General features: G+C 32.9%; 1 long non-coding RNA gene across 1 annotated transcript; it reads left to right on the top strand.

The window, feature by feature from the left end:
• The first annotated feature begins 5,650 nt into the window (after positions 1-5,650).
• LOC134723195 (uncharacterized) lies at positions 5,651-9,682 on the top strand. Its single transcript, XR_010108007.1, has 3 exons — positions 5,651-5,910; positions 7,867-8,068; positions 9,610-9,682. It is a non-coding gene; the product is annotated as an uncharacterized LOC134723195 (long non-coding RNA).
• The last annotated feature ends 353 nt before the right edge of the window (positions 9,683-10,035 follow it).

Raw genomic sequence — 10,035 nt, 5'->3', positions numbered from 1 at the left:
TTTTAATGGAGGAATCTTTAGAACCAGGTTTAATCCACCATTTTCTACATTTGAAAATGCCTGTACCAAGTCAGGAATATGACAGTTCTTGTCCATTCGTTTTTGATGCGTTTTGTTATTTGATTTTGCCATGTGATTATGGACTTTCCTAATTGATTTTCCTCTGAGTTCAGTATTTTGTGATTTTACTTTTTTCGTTTTGATGAGATTCTTTAATGTTTAATGCAACAACTAATCTAAATTTTGTTTCAGAGATGCATGGACAATAATAAATCCTTATCAAAATATCAACTAATGAAAATTTGACAATCCTAGTTAGTTTAGATTGGATTCGTCATTGACAAGAGGGGGATTGGTAACTACAATTTCAGTTCAGACAGGGTAGTGATAGTGTATATGAACTACTTTTGACCCCTAACCTCAGACATAAGAATCTACAGTAGAGGTATCATATGAAAGCTTTGTCAAGTTTGATAACTGGTCAGATTAAACCATTTTTAAAAAGACAAATAACTTATTAGCATCATTTAATGCAGTTAAAAATTTGATGCAACTTAACGTAATGGTCAGAATTTTTTTCTAGGGAGGATTTTAGAAATTTCAATATTACAAATTAAAAATCTAAATAAAAACATTTCTTGAAAAGGCGGATTTTTTTAATTTGAAAGTTGAAAATGAATAGCCACACATAACATTAAAAGATTAAATTATGAACTTGAAGATCCAAAAGTAAGTTGTGTCGTCACAGATGTTTGGAAGATACATTTTCATGTAGAGGACAAATGAAATGCTTAATTTTTTATATGTATATGTTAAAGAAATCCAATTACTGTTGCCGTACTGCAGGTACCCTGCTTTGCATGTATATAGATTGATTTCAATACTTAGAAGTTTTCAATTGACGAACATTTATAATTTCTTCCTCTCGCTGGACATTTATTCACTAGCTGGTAGTTCCTTTTTGGGGTTTTGATGGCTTTATTTTCTTTTGGGTTTGGGAACTTTTGATATCTAAAAATTATTTTTTTTGGCGCCTCTGACGTAAAAAACTAAATCAAAATGCACGAATGATACATCGATTTATGTCCGTATTTTATCAGTCCATACTATAGATGAAATAACAACAACATATAAATGCTAAATTTAAAAGGTAGAATAAAAAGTATAAAAATTAAATAAAGTGCCACGCTATTTTTGAATGAGATTATGTGTTCCTATTCAAAGATTGTATATATTTTTCTGTAAATTAGTTTTCACAATTATTTTTTATATATCATTCTTTAAAACATTAATTCTTAGTTTAAAAAGTAAAATCACAAAAATACTGAACTCAGAGGAAAATCAATTTGGAAAGTCCATAATCACATGGCAAAATCAAAAAACAAAACGCATCAAAAACGAATGGACAAGAACTGTCATATTCCTGACTTGGTACAGGCATTTTCAAATGTAGAAAATGGTGGATTAAACCTGGTTCTATAGCGCTAACCCTCTCACTTTAATAACAGTCTCATCAAATTCCGTTACATTTACATGATGCGTTAAATAAACAGTCACAATCAATAAAATAGTCAAAATATGGGAACATCAGTCATCATCGTATAACAATTTAACAGGACACAACAACATCTACTATCTACGAACACATGGATTGATTTGAGTGTCTGACGTCAGAAAAATTATATACGTCACATAAATTTGTCGTTCAATGTGCATACAATAGTTATCCAAAGTACCTGGATTATAAACAATTTTAAATTTTACATAGGCAATGAGCGCAGACAGGGTTAAAAAATCAAAAGTATGTAAGAATAAATCACAGAAATCAAACTAGTCCAAAAGTTATACATAGAATTTATGAGAATCCAAAACTTTTAAAAGGAACAATTTAACAGGACACAAAAACCTATCCACGAACACATGGATCTACTAAAATATCCTCTTAAAAAAACCTAAACTTAAAAAAAAAAAAAAAAATACAACATATTGGTTTGCATACCTTGATCAGACTGCAACGCAATCTTAATAGTGTGGTCATCTATCATCCATGCAATTCATTTGTTAATAAAGTATCAACTGTGAATCCTCGAAAAGCGAATTCCAAGCAACCAGCTGCAGATAGGACGAGTATTGATAATTTTACTTGAGAACAAAAATGCTACCTCAAATGATGATTATGGCGATAATCTTGTAAACGATTTTAACAAACGTGATCCTTCTTATCATGAATTCGAACTTGTCTGAAGAGAATGTGCCGCCTACATTTATGTTTTGTGAAAAGGTTTATATTTATATTGAAATTATAGAAAAAAACCTTTTTCATCAACGTTATCTTATAAAAACTTTTGAAAGAAGGTTTTTTTATAGGTCAGCCCACAAGACTATCAACTGGCTACATATATCTATATTTTGATATTTTTACAAATTATAAAATGTTTTCATAATTGGACCATAATTTGAAAAGAAGAGTCATCGGAATATTTCCTCTATAATAATTCTTTATTTGCAACACAGACAAAAACCAATTTTGGTTATGGCAAATACATTGACAAAACAAACATAATCAAACATAATGAAAAGTCGACAATATTATAAGAGATATGATAAAACCAGTTACTGTTCTCCTTTCCTCAGTTCCAATGACTCTTTTATAATAGAAACAACTGCTTTTACATCATTTGGTGTTGATTGATTTAGTATAATCACGAGTTTATCAGTAAAATTAAGTTTATTAGAATTTATATATTTTTGTACATAATATTTTAGAAAGATTTCTCTTTTTATTTTTATTTATTTTACAGTTAAAGTAAAATGAAATTCATCGTCTAAGATATTACATATTATACATTTTCTTTCATTTCGTGGTATTTTGGTGTATCGTCCAGTTTCTATTAAGAGACAATGACGTTTATTTTAAATTTGGTAAACATTTTTCATGTTTCTTAACTTGGGTGTGATAGGAAGTATTTCATTTGGTTATTTATATTAGATTTAAGAAATTTTATTAATTTCGTTTAAGTCATTTATTTCATCATCAATAAGGGTTTGATAATAGTTATTCTAACATGACGTCCTTCAAACGCTTTGAGTACACACCCGTGGTAAAATATGAATATATTGCAATGGCTGTTCCGATCGTACTCCCACGCCATATGTTTTTTTTATGAATGAAGTACCCGAGGTCATAGAATAATGACGTTATAATTTAAGCATTTTATGGAAAAATACTCGCTTCTGATACCGAAAAGCATCACAACAAGGAACGTAAACAAACGATGCTCAAATGTGGTATAAGCCCATTTGTTTATACATAGAAGACATATAAGTAAATTATCATTAAAATTCATCTAAATACGATATTGTAAATAGTTTGAGCATGTCACTTATTCTGTTTGCTCCGTTGTTTACGCCAATCAAAAAGTGCGTTAATTTATGGGAACGGCAAATATTTGCCTCCACATAGAGCGCTTCGATCCCAAAAAATGCCGTTTTTGTCCTATTAGAATCGAAATAATTCATGGGGGCTTGAATGTATCTAGATTCTACCACGGGTTGTCCCTTTGTGCCGATATTTTACCACTCGCTATCGCTCAGGGTAAAATATTTGTCATAAAGGGCCAACCCGTGGTAAAATCACGATATATTCAAGCCATGAATTATTTCTTAAATATAACTCTTTTTTAATTGGGGTTTTAACATTTTAGTCTGTTTAACAGTTTTAGGTTCCTCAATAAGTTTAATGTCAATATTTATATCTTGTGACACATTTTTTGCAAAACTATATCAAGATTATGTATATAAATATATGTCTATCTATAGAAATTCTAAAGGTAAAAAAAAGGCAAATCGCTAAAAAATTGTTACAAATTTTCATCAAAGGCCAATAATTCTAATAAGATTGTGTCCGTTGATTTCGACCCTTCAGACCTATTTACAGAACTTGGATATTATTTTGGCATTATTAAATTTCTCCCTATCTTTCAATATAAAAGGCAAACAAACGTTGTCATTTAAAGGCAAAAGCTCCTACAAAAATTCGTCTGACATTTTTGACGTACTTAAATACAACAGAGGAATACCCTTGTTCAAAATTCATAAATCGATAGAGAAAATTCAAATCCGGGTTACAAACTAAACCTGAGGGAAACAGTAAATGGGCAATTGGTTGATCTGAACATTCTGAACATTTTTACCCATGTTAGATTTTTTCTATTCATAAAGGTTTTCAAAATATTTAAAAAAAACACTTTGAAATTAACCTCTTTGTTTTATTTATTATTCATGGCAGCGGTGTTCGTTTCCTGCCGGGGTCATCGGACACATTTTAAAAATCGAATACCCAAACGAGTTTCTGAGTTAACGGACAACGACGACTACAGACGACGACAGACGCCAAGTCATGAGAAAAGCTCACTTTATCCAATGTGCCAGATGAGCTATAAAGATAGCATATATTTCTTAAATATACACACTAATCTCAAAATATACCTATTACCCAATCAAATACCACATTTTCTCAATTAAATCAAGACATTTTTTAAAATCCCTATATTTATCTTTGATAAATATTTAAACTGTCAACTTCAAAGCTCTTGTTTGCTGCAGTATGATACCAACATACAGATAGGGAAAACATTTTCATAAATTTTACCATCCCCCTTTGCTTGTTTTCTTAATCATTAAGTTTACAGTCTCTTTCATATATGTTCATAGATGTTTAATCAGTACCATCCATAGATACGATATTAAGGAGCAGCAAAAATTGTAAGATTATAATTTCGTTTTGCTGTATCCATGATAATAATCTGCATTTAATTGATATACAATATTAAAAAAAAAAAAAAAAGTAGAATTTCCATGTCTTTGAGTGATACTTTTTTTGAAACTGTTTACATGTATCTATCAAGAGAAATATATTTATTTACGTCAGGCGTATGAATTTTCCAGTTCAGGTAGCGGGCTTATTGTAATAACAATAGAGTAAGAAGTTCCGTTAGTATTTAAAGTCGTGCGTGCACGAGAAAAGTTATCGACAAGGGTGGAGACCATCTGAAGAGTAGTGTTTTTGTGTATAGGAAGATTTGAAATGTCCGACACTAAAGTATCCATACCAAGTAAGGAGTCTCTTGAACCAGATAAGATTTCCGACGAAGACGTTAGTAAGCCGATTTGTTTTCTTTGTTCACGACCTACATGAACAGCAAGATGGCAGGTATTGAGAGAAACTTGGACGACAAGACCCACAGCCTTGCTAAGAAGGTGAAGAAAGTCGAGACCACGTTCCGTTTTAAAGGGAACCAAATACAGTTTGAGTTAAATTCTGACATTATAGACAGTATTGACAGAGCCGTAGAATACATTGACAGTAAGAGGCCATTATAGACAGTATTGACAGAGCCGTAGAATACATTGACAGTAAGAGGCCCGCTAGAGCTACGAAGCTTCTTGAAGAGTCCAGTAAAGTACTTAAAAAGCGTAACAAGCTGATCCGGATAGCCGATAAGTCGGAGGGTGGCTGGAACACAGTCCAGGATTATTTATCAGACGACGTTGCAAGTAACTCTGAGGATGAAAAACGTATTAGAGGGGCGGAAACTAGAACAGTTAGGAAAATTAAGACGACAAAGACAGAGAAAAAACAAGGCCGTAAAAGACCCGTTGAAGCAGCAGGAGCACCCAGTCAAGGTACACATAATGGCGGCAGCTTTATTCCTACTATTTCTACACAACAGCCCTTTCGTGGCAGCCAGGGCCAAGCTGGCCCGAGTAGACAGGCCAAGGCCGGAGACATGTGCTATTCATGTGCCAACTTTGGGCACTGGGCTAGAGATTGCCGAGCTAAGGACAAAAAATCTGGATACAGAGGAGGTGCCGTTTTAAGAGTATGGACCACACAGTGACATTTTTCAGGTACATGATAATTTAAACATGTTTAGCTCTTATTGTGATTATGAAGAGGGTTTTAAAAATATTCATGTAAAAGGTAGATTACAAAAATCTCTTACTTTTTGGCAAAATATCGGAGCATCTAATTTTATTCTTGATGTAATTGAAAACGGGTATAAAATTCCAATGAGAAATGAACCAGATAGTGTAATTTTACAAAAAAATAAATCTGCTTTCATGCATGAAAAATTTGTTGATTCGGCAATTGAAGATCTTGTTATTTCAGGGTCAGCTGAGGTTGTTACCGTTAGACCACATGTAATAAACCCGCTAACGGTATCTGTCAGTTCGAAAGGTAAAGAAAGGTTAATATTGGATTTACGTCATGTTAATGAACATGTAGTTTTGAGTAGAATTAAATTTGAAGATTTTAAAACAGTCAGTCAATATATTAAGTCTGCGAGTTTTGGGTTTATTTTTGATTTAAAGTTGGTTTATCATCACGTAGACGTCTTCCATGCACACAGACAATATTTAGGTTTTCAATGGAAAAACAAGTGTACTTCCATTTGGTCTGAAAACAAGCGGTTATATATTTACTAAAGTTATATATAAGACCGTTAGTTAAGAATTGGGGGAAAGACGGGATTAAAGTAGTTGTTTATTTAGACGACGGGTTCGGTGTAGCTGAAACGTCTGATATATGTACTTTACATTCTCAAAAAGTGAAAACAGATCTAATTAATTCAGGATTTGTACCTAACAAAGATAAGTGCAAATGGAACCCATCGCAAGATTTAGACTGGTTAGGTTTTCACTGGGATTTAAAATTGGGAAAACTTTCAGTTCCAGACAAAAAATTAAGTGATATTGTTCAGTTGTGCAATTTATTACAAACAGGTTCACGAGTTAAAATCAGAGATTTAGCCGGATTTTGCGGTAAGATTATCTCATTGAAGCCTGCTATTGGTAATGTCACACAGATTATGACTAGAAATATTTTCTCGGTGATCAATCAACGTAAGCATTGGGATCAATTTGTAAATATTTTTACCTTCCCAGATTGTATTGAAGAGTTGAGATTTTGGCAAGAGAATATTTCATCGCTAAAACCTTCTGATTTGTTTAATATTTATTCAGATTTTCATGTATTTACGGACGCGAGTGACACAGGCGCTGGTGGCTTTGTCTCAGATACAGCTTATGTTTTTCACAAGATGTGGTTAAATCATGAGAAATTTAGAAGCTCCACATGGAGAGAGATAAAAGCTATACACGTATGCTTAAAATCTTTTAATAAAGTACTTAGAAATAGTACGGTTACTGTACACACAGATAATCGGAATGCTGTGAGTATAGTGCGGAAAGGCAGTAAGGTGCCCGAGTTACAGAACTTAGCTTTAGACATTTTTAATATTTGTGTTTTACATAAAATTTCTTTACACGTCCTTTGGGTCCCTCGGGAGCAAAACGAAAAAGCTGATTTATTAAGTAGAATAGTAGATGTAGATGATTGGGGTGTTTCCCCTGAATTTTTTTAGATTTGTGGATTTGATGTGGGGCCCACACAGTTTTGATGGATTTGCGAATACTGAAAACTCAGAAACTAAAAGATTTAGATCGATTTATTGGAACCCTGGTACATCAGCTGTAGATGCTTTCACAAGTAATTGGTCTTGTGAAAACAATTGGTTAGTACCTCCAGTTTCGCTAGCATCTAAGACAATCAACCATTTAGTTAAGTGCAGAGCACAAGGCACTTTGGTTGTCCCTAGATGGCCTTCGGCACCATTTTGGCCTTTACTGTTTAACGAGAATTTATGTTACAAGGAATACGTGGAAGACGTATTAGAATTTCATGAGAACGAGAGAATTTTTGTACCTGGACATAACTTGAATTCAATATTTGCAAACGTGAAATTTTTCCGGTACAGTTCTAGCAGTAAAACTAAATGCTAATATTTAAAAACTTTTTTGTAGAAAACGTTCGTCACTGGACATGGTATTATTTGGTCATCGGACTATGTTTGTACAGATGTACTTTGTCACCGGACCTACACTGGAAGTGTACTTGCCTACTTGGTCACTGGACCCCTGAGAAGTATTTTATTTGGTCATTGGACCTTTTTTGTGTTCACCACTGGGTGATAGTTGGTCACTGGGCCACATCTGGCCATTAGAGGTAATTATACTTATATATTTAAGTTGATTCAATGTTTTCCTTTTTAAAAAATGTTAAAAGAAGGTTTTGTTTGCAGAAATTTTTTTCATCCGGATTTTGGAATGACAGTGACCGTGTACAAAGTTCAGAATTGAAAAGACTTCTATTTCATTTACGTTCCACAGTAACTGATTCGAGAGCAAAGACTACCGTTTCCAAGTATGCTAACGGTTTTAAAAGATTTTTAGCATGGGCACAAAAATATCCAGAAATAGATTCATTCCTACCGGCAAGTGAATTGTACGTAAGCCTTTATTTACAACATCTCATGCAGACAGTAAAGCATTATAGTTCAGTTGAAGCGGCTTTCTACAGTATTTAGTGGGCTCACAAGTAAGCAAATTTAGTTGATCCTTACGAATCTGATTTAGTTCGTAGTATAGTAGAATCTTCGAAACGGATTTTGAATAGGCCTGTACAGAAGAAAGAACCAATAGATGCTACTATTATAAAAACTTTGTTTAATAGATTTTGTAATCCCAGGACACTTAGAGATTTGCGATTATTATCTATTTGTACGGTTTCATACGCAGGATTTTTGAGATATAGCGAACTTTGTTCAATTAAGGCCAATAATCTGACTTTCAAACCAGAATATTTAGAAATTTTTATCTCTAGCAGCAAAACAGACTGTTACAGGAAAGGAAAAAGCGTTGTTAAAGCTAAAACGAATACACCATTTTGTCCTGTAGCAATTGTGTTAGATTACATAAAAGCAGGGGACATTGTTTTGACTTCTGATATGTATATTTTCAGATCAATTGTTTATGTTAAGAAATATAACAAATTTGTTTTCAGAAAAAATAATGCAAAATTGTCATATACACGTGCAAGAGAAATTGTTAAAGCAGCACTTTCTTTCATTGGTTTAGATGCCAAATTATTTGGCCTTCATAGTTTTAGATCAGGCGGTGCTTCTGCAGCCGCAAATAATGGAATTTTAGACAGACTCTTTAAAGCTCACGGTCGTTGGAAAACCGAAAACGCAAAAGATGGATACATTGCTGATAATCTTGATAAACGTTTGTCTGTTTCTAGAAAACTCGGCATCTGACATGCTTTCTTTGTACACTCGAAGATGGTCACAGTCTCTATAATGGTGTTTTTCTTTATTAATACAGAAACAATTTCACAGCAAATAATTGATACATACGTATTATTTATTCGTAGTTGGTATTAGGTTGTCGTTGGAAAATAAGGAGCCTAGAGTATATAAATAATTTATTTTCGGTTGAACAGAGTGAATTGAGAAAATAAATATATTTATTTACGTCAGGCGTATGAATTTTCCAGTTCAGGTAGCGGGCTAGTTGTAATAACAATAGAGTAAGAAGTTCCGTTAGTATTTAAAGTCGTGCGTGGACGAGAAAAGTTATCGACAAGGGTGGAGACCATCTGACGAGTAGTGTATTTGTGTATAGGAAGATAAATCTTCAGTATAACAGTTCATGCCTTATATATATGTAGAGTTCATATTTTGATTATGGGCTTTTCTTTTGTAGATCGTATGTTAATTGAATGAACTGATGCCATTGTGTATTATTTGAATGAACTGAGACCATAGTGGTGAAAACTATTTGAGGACATTTGTCTTGTGTTTTATTTGTTTAATAAATTATGAAGATGGTCACCGCACCTGACAGTCTCTATAATGGTCTTTTTCTTTATTAATACAGAAACAATTTCACAGCAAATAATTGATACATACGTATTATTTATTCGTAGTTGGTATTAGGTTGTCGTTGGAAAAAAAGGAGCCTAGAGTATATAAATAATTTATTTTCGGTTGAACAGAGTGAATTGAGAAAATAACAATGAAAATCATTTGTAACAATGAGACAATTGTCAAGAAACAACTTTCAAAACGAAACCAAATAACATAACAATCAACAACTACAGGTCACATCAAGCTCCTCGATATAAATTTG

The sequence above is a fragment of the Mytilus trossulus genome, chromosome 6 (genome assembly GCF_036588685.1).
Source record: "Mytilus trossulus isolate FHL-02 chromosome 6, PNRI_Mtr1.1.1.hap1, whole genome shotgun sequence".
NCBI lineage: Eukaryota > Metazoa > Mollusca > Bivalvia > Mytilida > Mytilidae > Mytilus > Mytilus trossulus.
Note: the sequence above shows the minus strand (reverse complement) of the source record. Positions and strands in the feature narration are given on the sequence as shown.